This window comes from Hyperolius riggenbachi, chromosome 11, assembly GCF_040937935.1.
Source record: "Hyperolius riggenbachi isolate aHypRig1 chromosome 11, aHypRig1.pri, whole genome shotgun sequence".
Lineage (NCBI taxonomy): Eukaryota > Metazoa > Chordata > Amphibia > Anura > Hyperoliidae > Hyperolius > Hyperolius riggenbachi.
In genome coordinates this window covers 106,739,996-106,757,278 of record NC_090656.1, presented here as the reverse complement: position 1 = coordinate 106,757,278, position 17,283 = coordinate 106,739,996, and the positions used below count along the sequence as shown (strand labels likewise).

The window sequence follows — 17,283 nt, the reverse complement described above, 5'->3', positions numbered from 1 at the left end:
CGCAATTACCGAACGCCAATCGCGGAACGCTCATCGCCAGCAAGCCGCTGCATGCAGCGCAGTTGCGGTTATCGCTAACCGCAACTGCGGCAGTGAGAACACTGCCACTCGCTACATTGTGTAGCGGTTTTTGCAGAACCGCTAGCTGTTTGCCGTGAGCGGGAATCGCGCAATTCCCGCTCAGGTGAGAACGGGCCCTAAGAGTGGAAAATGGCCAGAAGACATTGAGGTTGGCCCACGACTAGGTCCCATTGTACAATTTTGGCCCACTCTGTATTTGAGTTTGACACCCCTGGCATAAAAACAGATATTCTAGCCATGACTTCTGCTTTCAGTACTTTATGCACCGTTAGATCTTTACATGCTCACCTCAGTTCTCACATTCTAAAGATAACTTAAAGTCTAGATGAAACTGTTGGTGGCTAATGAACACCCCTGCTAAAAAAATGATTGGGTGTACAGCGGCCTCCGATCCATTCACCCCCACCACTCAGCCAGCAATTAGTCTGGCAGATCAAGTTGGCCAAGCATCAGCTGAGAGCATTGTTCTCCCCACTAACCCCTTCCACTACGTGTTGGCCCTCTGCCCCATCGCACAGCAACAGAACACGTCGCTAGCTTGCAGACTAGCAGTGCATCTGCAGTCTCAGACCTACAATGTTTCCCGAGGGATAAGGGCCAGGATCCCTGTGGCGCAACATGCTTGTAGGTGTGTACAAAGCTTACCTCAGAAAATTCTCCAATAAAATTTGCACAAACAACAGCAACTGTCACGGAAAAGCCGTGAGAAACGAGAACGCAATCGGTTTATTGCACCGATTGTCAGTGATGCGCTAGAATCTAGATTGGTTGTGTAGGAGCATCTGCAGTCAATCTGGGCTAGCAAGACTTAGATGCAGGATGTCTTTTGATGTGTTAATTAGCTTGGGCCAGGCCTGTGTCCAGGAAACTGTTTATTTTTAATTACCTCCATTCGGTGAGCCTTTTCATACAGGGAGAGCAAGGAAGCTACTCCCAGCAGGAAGCCTATTCAAAACCTGCTTTCACCCAGACTATCCCGCACCGACCAAGGGCCATCTGAATGCATATGATGTATGGTTTCTTGTCGATTATATGGCAACTGTACATCGCACAGCTATGAAATTCATATAGTCTTATTCGGTAAAATCTGGCCATCGTACTGATATGAAATTCATCGCGATAGCCCGTCCGGTTATTGAGGTATGACCCTTCTCAAGAACTGGGTCTGCAGCACTAGCCATATCTGATGTCATATTAATCTGTATTTTCCGACAAGTATGAATCTGTTATCCTCCTAAATATGACTTGTATCATTTGTGAGTTACAGCATTTTATAAGTTTAAACCTCAGATCTCTCAGAGGGAATGAACTGTCATTGGTGGGTAATTCAGAGGGGGCCGGCCTTGCCACACCCCCAAACCAGCTTCATCAAAAGTATCTGCGAGGGGCTCTTCCCTCATTCCTCCATTTTTTCACCTTCCTGAAAGCTGCTGCCACTTTGAGGAACAAGTGGTAGCCATTTTGTTTGGACTTTGAACTTTGCTGAAACTGAACAAAAGGAACTTTACAAGTTTTTCCCAGAACGGACATATTTCCACAAACCAAGTATTTTCTCCTTTTTTATTTCATACTGGCTATTAAGGTTTCAATAATTGTTGATTTTAATAATTTTCTGTATATATTATTTATATTGCATGTGAATTAAGACTTTATCAAAGTCATTCACTGTTCCGCTACCCTGCTACTCAGCCACACAAATTTAACCCAGACTTTTGAAGAGACGCTACGGTTGTTGCTAGCTAGACAGAATAGTGTGTGTTTAACCGTTCTTATTTGCAGGATCAGTCAGTCAGTCAGTCAGTAGGGTCCACTGGGCCATACCAGTGGTGGTGGCAGATATCATGAAATAGTGTGTTAAGTTGTAATTACCATACCTCACAGGCTCCCTTCTAGTCGGGCTGCTGCCCAAATTCGGTCGGTTTCTGCCCACTGATCGCGACCACAGCTTGCATGATTGGTGTGCTGAAACCGATTGGAAGGCAATATGCGTTCCGACCACTAGGGCTCCTGTGATAACGTCTTATCCCATCATGAAATCCTGTGTGTCGCTGAAAACGTGATTAACACTAGTGGGGGGAGGGACCTTAGGACAGATCCCTGTGGGTGGTGGGGGAAAAAAAAAAAAGCTGACTTTACAACACATCTGCTGCTACTGTAGAGCAACACTACACATGTAAAGACAGCATGTTCATATGGAATATCACATTTTTCATTAAAAAGGTTTCCCTTTCCTGCTGAGGTTAATGAACACTGACTCCAGTGTAATATTTTGTTATCCAAAGACTAGGCTCAAGACAAAGTCATATGATAAAGCTTGAAAGGAAAAGAAGTTTTGCATGACAAAGTAGATCAAACACTTCAACAGAACAGGCCATAATATATGCATAGATAAGAAGCAGGCACTCTTGTACAGATGGTAAACACCACTGACCGATTGCTCAGTGGTTTTTTTTTTTTTTTCAAGTAGGCCTTGTATCCTTTGAACACCACTAATTAACAAGGCCTCTGTATTATTGTGCAGACAATCTGAGATAAGGAAAGCCCCTGCATGCAAGTACCCCTATAGAAATCAGGCAAGCTTGTTTTCACTATATCCAAATATGCAGGGTTTCCCTGCATGTGAGCCAGACAGAGAACTGCTTCAAATTAAAGACACCCACATCACTTGCTGCAGTTCTCTGTTGCACACATCCAAATCCCTACAGCAGTGCATGTAACGGCCATAGCAACTTAGCTGCATCTTTGCTTCATAAACTCACGCGGCACCCAGTGGAAATAAGGGCCTTTTTCCACTAGCCTGCGATTTGCTTCTGATCGCAAATCGCAAGGTACATTAAACGAATGGAAAATGCAGCAGAAATTTCCATTAGTGCGATCCGATTGCGATGCGATTTTGGTCAAAGCGCAATGGTCGTCCTGCCGCGTTTTGTATGCGATTGAGCTGGACTATAATGAGTATAGTAGCTCAATCGCAATCCCATGGTGGAAATTGAAACGCGATTGCGATCGCATTTCATAGTGGAAAAGAGCCCTAAGAACTAACTAGTAAGCTGCCCAAACAACTGAACAAGAAGGTTAATTTCACACTAAGCATTTTATTGCTTTAGACCACACACACAAAAAAAAAAAAAAAAAAAAAAAAAAAAAAAAAAAAAATGTGGTAGTATGCAATATAAACACGCAAAGTAGCAACAACTGACCAATCATCTTCACTGACTGATGCTGGGACTACACAATGAGATTTTTCAGATGATTTACTGTCTGATCTTATTTTCGATCGATTTTCTTATTAATTTCCATTCAATTCAATGAGAAATCTATCCGAAGAACGTTTAAAACTAATGCTGGGTACACACTGAGATTTTCTGGTCGATTTACTGTCAGGTTCGATTTGCTTTTTGATCGTTTTCCGAGCATTTTCCGATCGATTTCCGTGCACTTTAATAGGAAATCGATCGGAAAATGCTCGGAAAACGATCGAAAAGCAAATCGAACATGTTGGAAATAATCGATCTGACAGTAAATCGACCAGAAAAACTTAGAGTGTGTACCCAGCATTAGATCGGCCATGTTAGAAATGATCTATCGAACTATCTGCTGAAAAAAAATAAAAATAAAATTATGCTGGGTTTACACAATCGATGCATGGTCTTCTGTTTATCTCCTGCTGAGTAGAACAATGCCTAATTGTTAGGCAGATAGATCGTTAAGATACATACATTTCCAACATGTTGAACTTTATCTATCTGGCAGGTAAATCTAATGCTGGGCATACACGGAGCGTTTGCTCCTTATCAATCGAGCCGCTGATGGCTCGATTGATAATATCAGACAGGTCCGATGACCCGCCGGATAGATTCCCCGCTAGATCACCGCGGGCAAACAATAGCGGGGAATCGAGCGGAAGATAAGTAGCGCCCGCGGGGAAGCGCCGGGATCGAGCCAGCGGCTCGATCCGGGTCATAATCTTATCAGTGTATGCCCAGTATAACAGAAAGTTGTATGGTGTAAACCCAGCATTATGGTGTATTCCCAACATTATGCTGGGAATACACCATACAATTTTCTGTTAGATTTACCTGCCAGATAGACAATTTCCAACATGTTGGAAATTATCTAACCATCTATCTGCCTAGCAATTGGGCATGGTTCTACTCAGCAGGAGATAACCAGAAGACAATGCACCAGAGATAATGACCAGTCTTTACAGAAAATAATTCAATTATGCATTCCAACAGAAAATCTAATGCTGGGATTACGCGATACGTTTTTTGCGTTAGATTCAGCGAGTGAGCTATTAGCCATTCGATTTTCTGCTTGAGTCTCTTATATTCCACTCGCTTTTCTTATCTTTTTTTCCATTTACTTCTATAAGAAATCAAGCGGAAACTAATCGAGCGGAACATCGGACATGTCGGAATTTTATTATCGAAGGCATCTATCGGAACAATTCTTACAAAAAAAAAAAAAATATCGTGTAATCCCAGCATCACAGAAAAATCTAACAGAAGAATCCAAGAGAACTGTAGGGTGTATTCCCAGCACTACACTGTGGACATCAACGTGCGCTTCTACAACATCACGAGGGGGGTGAAAGGAGTGTAGCACGCATAGTCCGTAGCACGCATAGTCCGCAGCAACAGTAGGGCAACATCACAACAAATAGCTGAATTCAATGCAGGTGCATTACATAGCATATCACAACAAAACTGACTTTGCAAAGGATGGGCTTTAGCAGCAGGAGACCAAGAGTGCCTTTCCTATGACCCAAAAAAAAATAGCAAAAGACGCCTTGTGGGTGGGGCCTGCTCGATCAGTCTCAAATTGGTTTTGAGTAACAGGGTTTAACCTGCTTCCACTGCCAGCTCAGGCCCCCAACCTCAATCATATTGATCATTTGTGGTATTTAAAAGATCACTTCAAAGCTTGGATATGCCACCATCCAATCTGAATAAAAGATTTGGGAAGCGCTAGGGCATTAACGGTTCTGTAAACCCCAAATCGTCAATTTGAGGGAGCCACCCCTTGGCACAAAGGAACTATGGAAGAAAAATACTTGCAAAGGGTATCTTCAAACCAATATCAATTTATTGAATAAGCATTATCGGCAACCACACATAAACACCCCCTATCCCCCCCTAAAAATACACGGCCGTGTATTGCACAAGTCAGCTGACCTTACACAGAGTATATGCATTCCACTAGTTGCATAGCCTGCACTAAAAGGGTCCACATCCACATTTGAAAAAAGCTTGGTAGAGCCGAGCGAAACATGTCACGTGGCACGGACGGGACGAGCCGCTGACACTATCACGCAGAGTCAGCGTTCCACGTTGTTAGCCCTGCCTGTGGTCCCGCAGTTGGATCTGCCCCCATCCGGATTGTATGTGCGGAAGATAGATCAACTGGAGGTCTCTAGCAGCGGTGTGCGGAAGGTGCTGTAGCGCCCAGCAGTGGTGAGAGCCATCAGGGCAACTTGTGCAACTGTTAGTTTATATACCAAACGTCTAACAGACTGTTGTTACGAGGTGATTGAGCAGAGCGTCGGCCCGCCATTATGATATGCTGTCATATGATGCTGCTGATCAATACTCTGCTGTTTAGCTGGAAGTTTATTTGCCTGACCATCTCATACCATCACCGCTAAGGAGTTTGGCTATTGGGTTTGGACGCATAGTGTCCTTCCAGCATTGGCACACATGAACTGCACTGCTTTATATTGCTGCCTTGGCATACATAAACTGCACTGCCTTATACTGCTGCATTGGCACATATGAACTGCATGGCTTTACACTGCACCCCTTGCAAGCCTTTTCTATATGACGACCGGTTGTGGACTAGCTACACAACAAATACAGGACCCTTTTAGTGCAGGCTATGCAACTAGTGGAATGCATATACTCTGGCCTAAGTAACAGTTTATGGACATACCTCTGTAATATGACTAGTGGAAAGGTGTTGTGATGATATTGCATATCTAGTGCTTAGTCTTAGAGAGAGCTGTTGCCTAATCGGTGTGTGTATGACAGTGTGTAAGGTCAGCTGACTTGTGCAATTCACGGCCATGTATCGTTTTTAGGGGGAGGGGATAGGGGGTGTTTTTGTGTGGTTGCCGATAATGCTTTTTCAATAATTTTTTGATATCTGTTTGAAGACACCCTTTGCAAGTATTTTTCTACCATCCAATCTGACCCAACTAAAAACCCATACACAACACTTTTTCTGAATTATTTTTCCACGATATCGCACATAGTTTAATGTCTATTCGCTAAATGTTTCACAATGCATGCCCCTCCACGGCAATCCTTAGTTTATAAACGGCCACCATATTGGGTTAAATCATGGAAGATTGTTCAAGTCAATCGTCAGCGGAGATCCCCAATCTGGCCAAGATCTGCCCATAGGTACTTTGCTTTAGAGCTGCCATTATGTCAGCATGAGCCAACACTTCTCAGCAATGATATCAGCATCTTGTTGAGTCCATGCCAAGAAGAATATTGGCTGTGATCAGAGCTTAAGGTGGACCAACTCATTTTTACACAGTCAACCCATTTTATACATAGTCACCCCAACATCAAACATCACCCCCAATGACCATGTAGAGAGACTGAGGCCCCTTTATTAACCACCCTGGCGTTGTATTAAGATCGCCAGGGCGGCTGCGGGAGGGTTTTTTTTAAATTAAAAAAAAACTATTTCATGCAGCCAACTGAAAGTTGGCTGCATGAAAGCCCACTAGATGGCGCTCCGGAGGCGTTCTTCTGATCGCCTCCGGCGGCCAAAAGTAACACGGAAGGCCGCAATGAGCGGCCTTCCGTGTTTTGCTTACTTCGTCGCCATGGCGACGAGCGGAGTGACGTCAGCCGACGTCCTGACGTCAGCCGCCTCCGATCCAGCCCTTAGCGCTGGCCGGAACTATTTGTTCCGGCTGCGCAGGGCTCAGGCGGCTGGGGGGACCCTCTTTCGCCGCTGCTCGCGGCGGATCGCCGCAGAGCGGCGGCGATCAGGCAGCACACGCGGCTGGCAAAGTGCCGGCTGCGTGTGCTGCACTTTATTTCATCAAAATCGGCCCAGCAGGGCCTGAGCGGCACCCTCTGGCGGTACTGGACGAGCTGAGCTCGTCCATACCGCTAAGATGGTTAATGTTTGGCTGCACATGCAATGCTCCATTATCTTGGAATTGTACATCCTGAGTGGGTCAGGGATCTTCTCTGTATATTTTTTTTTCAATAGAACTGTGTGTATATCATATGTTTATTGATATTTGGATGACCGCTTGTGACGATTAGTATCCTCATTAAAATATATACGACAACGCTAGAGCACACCATTTTGTGGCTAGGTGCGATACAGTCCTTTTGAATATGTCCATTTGATAGCCATCCCCTCACTTGTTTTGGTGGTGGTGAGCTGTATGGCCGTTATAACTTATTAGTCTATTGAGTTCCCGTCTATACTCTGCACTACCACTGGTAGTAGTGCAGAGTGTAGACGAGAATTCCAGCACCTGGCCCCCCTCCCCGCGCCCTAGCAGCTGCGACCACACAAAGTGAAGGGGGAAAAAAAAGGCAGCCAATCATAGGGGAGAACAGAGGTGTGGGAGGAAAAAATGGGAGGCTTCAGCCAATCAGGCGGAATTAGCATGCACTGCAACTTCCCTTCTGTGGCAGTCGTACGAGAAAAGCCTGGGGACATGGGGAATCAATCTATTGGGAAAAAAGTAAGATTGAATTTAAACTTTAGAATTGCCTGGTTAAAATCCATTTTACTTCTTGATCTGCTACTAATAGAGAATTGATTTTGGATTTTATGCCTAACAGTTACTCTTTAAAAAAAGGGACCCTGAGCAGACCGTTCATTAAAAACTGCACTTACCCGCAAGGTCCCTCGGCATCTTCTGGGTCCCCTTCATTGCCCCACTGGCAGCCCCTTTAGCCCGATGACTTTATTTGAAGACGTGCGCAACTGCATATGCATGGCCCGTCCCGTGTACCCGGCTTGATCATGCGCCCGTTGCCATAAGTGTCCTGCGCGGGTCTCGAATGACCGAACTGCACATTTAACACAGAGGGGAAACCAAAGGACGCTGAGTGGTGTTTGGGGGGGGGCGGCGACGAGGGAGGGATGGGACTCTGGAGGTAAGTGCAAATTTTCATTTTAACAATCTGCTCGGTGTCCCTTTAATCCCTTATACATGAGAGTTGACTTAATCAAAATAAGTCCTGACTGGAGAGAAACGGTCACATGCATGGAACACAGCCTAGCTATTTGTATTCTTTGTCACTGTACATACACATCTCAAATCACCTCAGGCCTTCTTTCAACGTAAACGAGGCATTTTTATAATAAAAATTGATACTTCCTTACAAAAGAGGGAAGTCTGTTCCCCCAGAGACCACCTACGTCCTCTGAGACCACTGTCGCTGGCCGGGACCCTCTGACAATTAGTGGCCACACTCTGAGCACGAGCGCGGCCTTACGGCACCTGCACGAGTCTGGCTACGCTCATACAAAACGAGAAGCACGGCCAACGTATCCAACAAGCTTGTCAGATAAGTTCTGAGGGTCCATGTGCAGCAATGGTGAGGCGAGAAAGAGATTGGAAGCCTCTGCCTATGTCTTTTAATCATCCCAGGTTCACTTCTAAAAATCTTTTTATTGAGTATATAGTACTAACATCTTCAGCAGCATAGTGCATATAGTCATGTCACCGTCACTCAGAGGAACTCACACTAATCTCTACTATTGTCATTGGCTTGTTTTCCTATTGTAGTCTAATGTAAATTTTTGGAGCAAACATTTAACCTGCAAGTTTTGGGATATGGGAAGAAACCACAGTGCTCAAAGGAAACCATGCAAACAAGAGAATGTGTGTTGCAAAACTTTGCCTCCAACTACAAGCAATACTAGGACTCCTCTATTATTTAAAGAAAGCCCATGTTGTAGCTCTCTAGTGCCAGTCCATTCCAAAATCACTCTCGCACTGCATAGGCTGCATTCTTGGCATGATTGCATCTCTGTCCATTTAGTATAACTGAATGCAAGGTTGCTAATGCCCCAAAAAACCAACCCAATTCACACAAAGTACACAGGAGTTTGCGTTTTGCTTGTCTACTATTGACTGTAATTGGGAGAAAGGCCTAAATGAATGTAATAATAGGCTTGCTGGACAACTTTAGTTCTCCAACCTTGAGTGAGAAAATATGAAGCTGTCATATTTATTTCCTCAAACAATATCAGTTCCCTGGCAGCCCTGCTGATTTATTTGTTATTTGGCTGCAGTAGTATCTGAATCACACTCTTGAAACAGGCATGCAGCTAACCCAATCAGATCTGACCATGTCCGAAACACCTGAACTGCTGCATGCTTGTCCAGGGTCTATGGCTTAAAGTATTGAGGCAGAGGAACACCAGGCTATCCAGGCAACTAGTATTGCTTATAAGGATATAAAATACAACAGCCTCCATATTCCTCTCGCCTAAATTGTCCTTTAAGCTCATACGCACTATAAATGCCTCTCTTAAATGATTTTTTTTTTCACGAGGAAAATACAAAACGTGTAGTTTCCCCTCTCAATGTTTGACCTCCCCATGTAGAAACTCACCCCATCATACTCTCCCCCCCCCCCCCCCCTACAGTTAATGTTCCCCAAGTTGCTCACACATTCCCTCTCCATAGAGCAGTACACAGCAGCATATCTGTACAGTTATTCCCAGGGCTGTGGAGTCGGTACAAAAATCATCCAACTCCTCAGTTTATGAAAACACCAACTCAAGACTCCAGGTACCCAAAATTGCTCCTACTCCGACTCCACAGCCCTGGTTATTCCTAGACTAAACACACAAAATCTATGAATTTCTGGCAACAATTATATAGCCTTAGTAAATTAACCCTAAGGCCCGGTTCACACTTGCGTTTTGATGAAATACTTACCGGTGGCACGGGTCCAGTCCGTTCTGAAGACATCCGTTCGCCATCAGGAGGCCATCAGGATCCGGTCAGGTCACGTTCAGTTTTCATCCGGATCTTCTTCTGTTCTTCATGCGTCCTGGATCAGTTTCCGTTTTCAAAGAGGGGCCTGGAAGGTCTGGAAAAGTGCTGGATTCCTTCTTGGGGAGAGCCTGCTGTGCGGACATCATCCTCCTCGTCCCGCAAGGCCCTGCGTCTGGATGGTCGGGTCCTTCCGTCCTCCGCTGTGTTTTGGGGTGGCTGTGGAGAGACTGGGGGCTGTCCGGCGCTGGGTACATTCACATGGCCGCCTGCACCATAGAGAACCCCACAGGAAGTGGGGTAGGACGTCCGGCTTTCATCTGGAAGTATGTTGTGCACTTCCGTTTCCCCTCAGGTATTGTGCTGGATTTCTTGTCCGGATCAGGTCCGGCGGCGGTGGACGGAGGGCCGGTCCGGAAAATTGGAGCATGTTGGAAAATTCCAGACTGTAGACCGCATCTGGATGAACGGACGAGTGCACACGGGTCCATTGATTAACAATGGACCTTTAATCGTTCGTTCGCAGACTTTGTGGACCGCAAATAAACGCTAATGTGAACTGGGCCTAATACAGCTTTGTAAATTCTCCATACAGTTTAGCCATTAGAATACACTATGTACATTACATACATCCAATGGAGTTTAAAAAAAAAAAAAATGAGCTTGTGTAGGTAACTGCTCCATACAATAGCACAGGAAAAAGGGGCAGGTTTCAAATTAAAGGGACTCCGAGCAGTGCAGAAACTATGGAAAGATGCACATCATTTTAAAGCTCTCTTTCTCCTCTTTCCAATGATATATAAACCGCCGCCCTACTCCTTTTAGTTTTCACTATTTTCGCGATTGAAATTGCAGCGGCCGCGATTTCAATCGCTAAAATAGAGAAAACTAAAAGGCGTAGGGCAACGATTTAGGTGTCGCCAGAAAGAGGAGAAAAAGAGCTTTAAAATGATATCCATCTTTCCATAGTTACTTGTATTACACAGGGCGACTTTTTCCTAAAGTCAGCAGCTCCATTCTGCTGAATGGAGCTGCTGACACTGGGGAAAGTGTCGTCCTGTGTAATACAAGTAACTATGGAAAGATGGATATCATTTTAAAGCTCTCTTTCTCCTCTTTCTGGCGACACCTAAATCGTCGCCCTACACCTTTTAGTTCTCTATTTTCGCGATTGAAATCGCGGTCGCGGCAATTTCAATCGCGAAAATAGCAAAAACTAAAAGGCGTCAGGTTGCGGTTTATATATCATTGGAAAGAGGAGAAAGAGAGCTTTAAAATGATATGCATCTTTCCATAGTTTCTGCACTGCTTGGAGTCCCTTTAAATCAATGTGAACAGTTCAAGAGGATTAGGAGTAAAGCTTGGGACACATTAAACTAGGAACCTCGCACTTTTTCCAGGTATTATCCTCTCAAAGACAATATTTGCCAATTTTTCACAAGACAAACCATAATTGTACCATAAAGTCCTGTATATATACACAAGATGGTTCTCGGTTGGAAGGGCTGTTCGGGGCCACCTTTGCAAAGAATCAACCTCCCTATGTGCCTCAGCCAGCAATGAATTGGACAGAGTTTCTCCACTAAGGTAAACTGGTCTTAAGGTAGCCATACACTGGTCGATTTGCCATCAGATCCAACAGACAGATCCCATTCTGATCGAATCTGATCAGATAAGGATCGTATGGCTGCCTTTACTGCAAAATGATTGTGAATCGATTTCAGCCTGAAACCGATTCACAATCTGCTGAGCTGCCGCCTGTCCCCCCCGGCATACATTACCTGAGGCTGGCTCCCGGGCGTGATGTCCCCGTCATGTGGCACCTCAGGCTCCGGTGTTGTGTCTAATTACGCTGCCTGTGGAGTTGCGCTGCTCCGCATGCGCAGTAGGAGACTGTGCGGCCACAGTTCCTATGTAATTATGCTGCTGGTAGTAAAATATGAAATATATCCGCTTCCACACATCATACACTCCCCAAATTTTCAGGGTAGGGAGGGGACCCCCAGAACTACCTCTATGCCAAATTGCAGCCCCCACCCCGCTGGTTCACGAGATAGTTTACAGAAACCTATTTCGTGAACCAGCGGGGTGGGGGCTGCAATTTGGCATAGAGGTAGTTCTGGGGGTCCCCTCCCTACCCTGGAAATTTGAGGAGTGTAGGATGTAAGGAAGCGGAGATATTTATTATTTTACCATCAGCAGCATAATTAACTTCACACTGAGCATGCGTGCTACTCCGTGTGGAAGGGAGCTTCCGGGCAGCGCAATCAGTCATTACACCGGCATCTGCGTATAACTTACGCTATCACACCAGTGACAACGGAAGTTCAAATAGAGCGCCCTCTATTTGTACTTCCACTGCCACTGCAGTGACAGCGGAAGTTATACGAGGATGCCGGAGGTGCCATGACGTGCATATACATTTAGCTCATCATGTAACTTCAGGTACCCTTTAAAAAGAAACCTGAGAGAAAAAATAAAAAGCATTTATATTTACCTTGGGCTTCCTCAAGGTCCTTTCAGGCCACAGGCTCCCCAGGCTACTCTGGTCCTTTGCTGGCCAGCCCGGTAAACTTGTCCAGTCGCACTCATTCACGCATGCCCTAGTTGCTGGGCCAGCGGACGATCGGCCCAGGGAGCCCTTGACCTAAATGGGGCTGGAGGAAGCTTCAGGTAAGTATAAATTTTATTCATCTCAGGTACACTTTAAAAAGGGATACTTAAGTGTAGGAAAAAAAAAAAAAAAAGGGGGGGTGCTAAAGGAAGCCCTGGGTAAGTACCAAAGCTGTAGTTTAAACAGTCTCTGGTTTCCTTTAAAGGACTTACGAGGCGAAACGCCGAAAAAAAGTTAATCACTTGCCTCATCTGTTAAGGCACGGAGGACGTCGTCCGCGCCCTCCGTGCCGATCCGCCGGGTCCCCCCGCTTATAAGCCCCCCCCCCGGGCCGGCTGCCGACCCCACGGCCCGGGTCGGGCTCTCTCGCCTCTCCCAAGATGGCCGCATCCTTTGCCCGCGGCTGCGCAGTCCGCATAGCCGCGAGTGCGGCTGCGCAGCTCTAGGGCCAACCCCTCCGATCCACACTACGTAGCGTGGAACGGAGGGGTTGGCCCTAGAGCTGCGCAGCCGCACTCGCGGCTATGCGGACTGCGCAGCCGCGGGCAAAGGATGCAGCCATCTTGGGAGAGGCGAGAGAGCCCGACCCGGGCCGTGGGGTCGGCAGCCGGCCCGGGGGGCTAATAAGCGGGGGGACCCGGCGGATCGGCACGGAGGGCGCGGACGGCGTCCGCCGTGCCTTAACAGATGAGGCAAGTGATTAACTTTTTTTCGGCGTTTCGCCTCGTAAGTCCTTTAAGGACAAGCACCAAATGAGATCAACTACCCTCCTTCCAGTTGTACAGAATCCCACTCTTCATTGCTCCTTCCCTCTCCAAAAGAACAGTGCACGCTGTTCGGCTATAACCAACAGAGTGTACAGCACTTCTTCCTCTAAAATTCCATACTAACGATCAATCCATGACCCTCAGGCTGGTTTCACACTGTAAACCAGCATTGGCGATGCGCCCAACACACTGCATTGCACTGTCAAAATCCAGCTTTCAGGGAACACCACGCTATTGTGTAATGTTCCCTTTCTCGCCACTGGCCAAGCAGGAAGTGATGTACGCTTGCCGTCACTTCCTGCTTCGGGTATGCGGAAGCGTATTGTTGAAATACGCTTCCGCGCTGGTAATTGCTTTAAAATCCACACATCGCCATAGACTACATGACTCCAGGACGCCAAAAGCAGACACATCGTTAATGTAGTTTTGGACCTGCATCAGGATTCGGTGAAAACGTCAATTCCTTCACGCCGTACCGTGTAAGTATAAAAGTCTTAGGGCCCGTTCAGACTGCACGCGTTTCCAGCCACGTTTTGGAAACGCGTGCAGAAGGCCAACACGCACGACATCAGACAGTGCATAGAGTGCAGTGTCTGATGTTCACACTGCATGCGTTCCGGACCTGTGCGGTCCGGGAACGCATGCTGCACGCAGATTTAGCAAAACCGCGCGGCTGTCCCATTCACTTTTCAGTGATGGTATCAGCCACGCAACGCACACAAACGCGGATGGCGTGCGTTCGTACGCGTTGTGATCCGCACGCGTTCCGCACGCATGGCCATCCGCATTTGTGATCTGAACGGGCCCTTAGACTTTCATTGCCCTGCGGCGGGGTGCGGTAAAAATACTGCACCACCCCAGTGTGAAAGGAGCCAATTCACAGTACTCTGTTGCGTTGCATAATAATTATACATATCAACTCATACAATGCTATTGGTCTCAGAATTGGGCTCAGCTCACATTAGAACACAAAACGGACTCGTCTGTCTGTTTTACTGGATCTTACAGACTGACAGTCGACAGATCCTATGTTAATAGGATAAATTCAGTGCGCTGCAGTGCCAAGCACCAGGGCTGTGGAGTCAAGAGTTTTTTTTTTTTGTTTTTTTTTTCTTTAGGGTACCTGGAGTCAGTCTGATTTCAAATTTTCTGATTTTTTTTTTTTTGTACTGACTCCATAGCCCAATTGAAATTTCCGACCAGCACAATTTTTATGGACAAGCGGATGCATTTCCCCTAGAAACCCATAGTTGAAAGGTAGCTACTCTAAACTCCAAGCAAACCACAACAGACACCTAGAGCAGACACTTCACAGTCCACTCTGGTTGTCCATTTGAGATCTGGTGTGGATGTGAACCAAGCCTTAAAAGGATAAAATTCCTCAATATCTCAATATCCGCATCAATTAGGATGTTCTTTGACTAGAGTCTGAGTCGGTGGTTTCATAAACTAAGTCGGATAATTTTTGTACCAAATCTACAGTCCTGTAAATATTAGGCTAAGGAAGGAGTTGGAGTTGAGGTTAGACCCATTTTGGGTACTTGGAGCTGGCGGTTTCATAAACGTAGGCGTTGGAGTCAGATGATTTTTGTACCGACTCCACAGCCCTGATCCACAGTCTTTTAGGCCTCCCTCATACACATAAGCAGATGTCATGGCAGCTTTGAAGCAAGAGACCCGATCAATATTGAGATCTTACATAGATGCGATATAAAATAATAAAAAGCTAGCGTATACATCTATGTACTTTTTGTTTCTCAAATTTTGATCATTGTCCCCAGCTGGATAGCAATAATATACATCTACACACACACAGAAAAGTGACAACCCAATGTCAACAGTATATACACTGGGAACAATAACCTGTATTTCAATTGATAATTTCCAGCCTGTCCAATCTGCTTCTGATTCAGAAACATTGATGTTAAAGGACAACTGAAGTGAGAGGGATATGGAGGCTGCCACAGGGCTGTGGAGTCGGTACAAAAACCCACTGACTCCTCAGTTTAGTATTCCATCTACTCAGACTCCTCTAATTTGCATATTACAATCTTGTTGTAACATAAAATGCATCTCTTAACTGGCGACGCTTAGGAATTTTAAAAGACTAATACACAATAATATCCCTGGCTGGGACTAAAACTTATACTTTTATTGAATACTCGTTAAAATTAGAGCACTACAAAAGATAAAAACATGATGACTGAATAAATGCTGAGAAGACTAATATAATTGAATGGATAAAGAGCTCCTATATGAGAGACCTCCAAGTCTTCCTAACAGATCTAAGATACATAAATAACACTACCCCCACCAAAAACCCGACATGTTTCACCTCCCGAAGGAAGCTTTTTCAAGGGAACTATACATAAGTGCTGAGTGCAAAACGTGCTAAGGTGCAAAAATATGTACAATCATATCATTTCAGTACATCAAAATAGCGTCATGGCTATATGATAGCAGCCAAACGGACAGCTTCCTCAAACTGATCCTTTTATACAGACACTAGGACCTAGAGGAGGAGCTGAAGTCACCTGACATACCTGCCCACCTTTGAGATATATCCATTGGTCCATTTAACCATCAGTCATTTTGCCCACCAATGAGGGGCCAGTGCCATACCTACCATATAACCAGTTTCTAGTCCACAAAAGCCTAATTCCACTCCAGAATAGCTCTTGATCAATATGCGCACATACAAATGACCAAACCGTCCCATTTGCGTAATCGCTAGCCCACTAGAAAAGGTAATTTACCCGCAGATCGTATTTGGGCGCCTCTGATTGGTCAGGCTAGGTCACCTGGGTTGGTAATCGCCGCTGGCCAATAGGAAAGGAGCGGGATGACGTCGTACAGAGACCAACTGGAGAGGCGCTGACTGGGGGCGTGGCAGAAGGTCCATCCGCATCCCCACTCAACCAGTCACATACAGGAGGCGTGAACACAGGGCGCCATGACGTCACAGGCTCAAAATAAACAAACATACAAAGATCTTTAGCACGGCGAACCTAAAGCGCCATCTTTGTTTACATGTTGCTAAGCAACTCTGCTGAGCCCAGACAGTGGTATATATATCAGGAAAACGTTATCCACAGGCGAAACCTAAACTCACCCAGCAGGTAGAAATCAATAGATATTCTCACAGATAAAATAGGGTAAATACCCACGGGAGAGACGCATAGCAATATGTTCTAACAGACATTCACATAGGTACGCATAGAGAAACATTGTTTTTACACATATGGACAGTTTCTTGGACAGAACAGAACAAAAACAAAACACAAGGAAGTAGGTACCAATCTCATATAATAGACCAATAACGCAGGGAGACTCGCCATGGGCCCCCTGATGTGTTTTGTTTTTGTTCTGTTCTGTCCAAGAAACTGCCCTTGTGGATTTAAAATGATGACACTGCTCTGTTAATACTTACCTTTTACTGTTTGAGTACCCATTGGGTTCATTCACCATTGGGGGACCCCAGTGCTATCATCATTTGTACCTACTGTAATTGGAGACGTTTGCTGTATGTGGACATCTCTTCCCAAATGTCCATATGTGTAAAAACAATGTTTCTCTATGCGTACCTATGTGAATGTCTGTTAGAACATATTGCTATGCGTCTCTCCCGTGGGTATTTACCCTATTTTATCTGTGAGAATATCTATTGATTTCTACCTGCTGGGTGAGTTTAGGTTTCGCCTGTGGATAACGTTTTCCTGATATATATACCACTGTCTGGGCTCAGCAGAGTTGCTTAGCAACATGTAAACAAAGATGGCGCTCGCCGTGCTAAAGATCTTTGTATGTTTGTTTATTTTGAGCCTGTGACG

At 45.5% G+C, this 17,283-nt stretch overlaps 1 protein-coding gene across 9 annotated transcripts in view; it reads right to left on the bottom strand.

Moving 5' to 3' along the window:
- Positions 1 to 17,283, bottom strand: part of PPP6R3 (protein phosphatase 6 regulatory subunit 3) — a 148,169-nt gene that overhangs the window by 120,333 nt on the left and 10,553 nt on the right. Inside the window, exon 2 of one of the 9 annotated variants that reach the window (XM_068260878.1) lies at positions 12,570 to 12,729. The exons of the other annotated variants lie outside the window; for them this stretch is intronic. The gene's annotated coding sequence lies outside the window, so the exon portion shown is untranslated. The remainder of the gene's footprint in view (positions 1 to 12,569; positions 12,730 to 17,283) is intronic. 9 annotated transcript variants of the gene reach the window in all.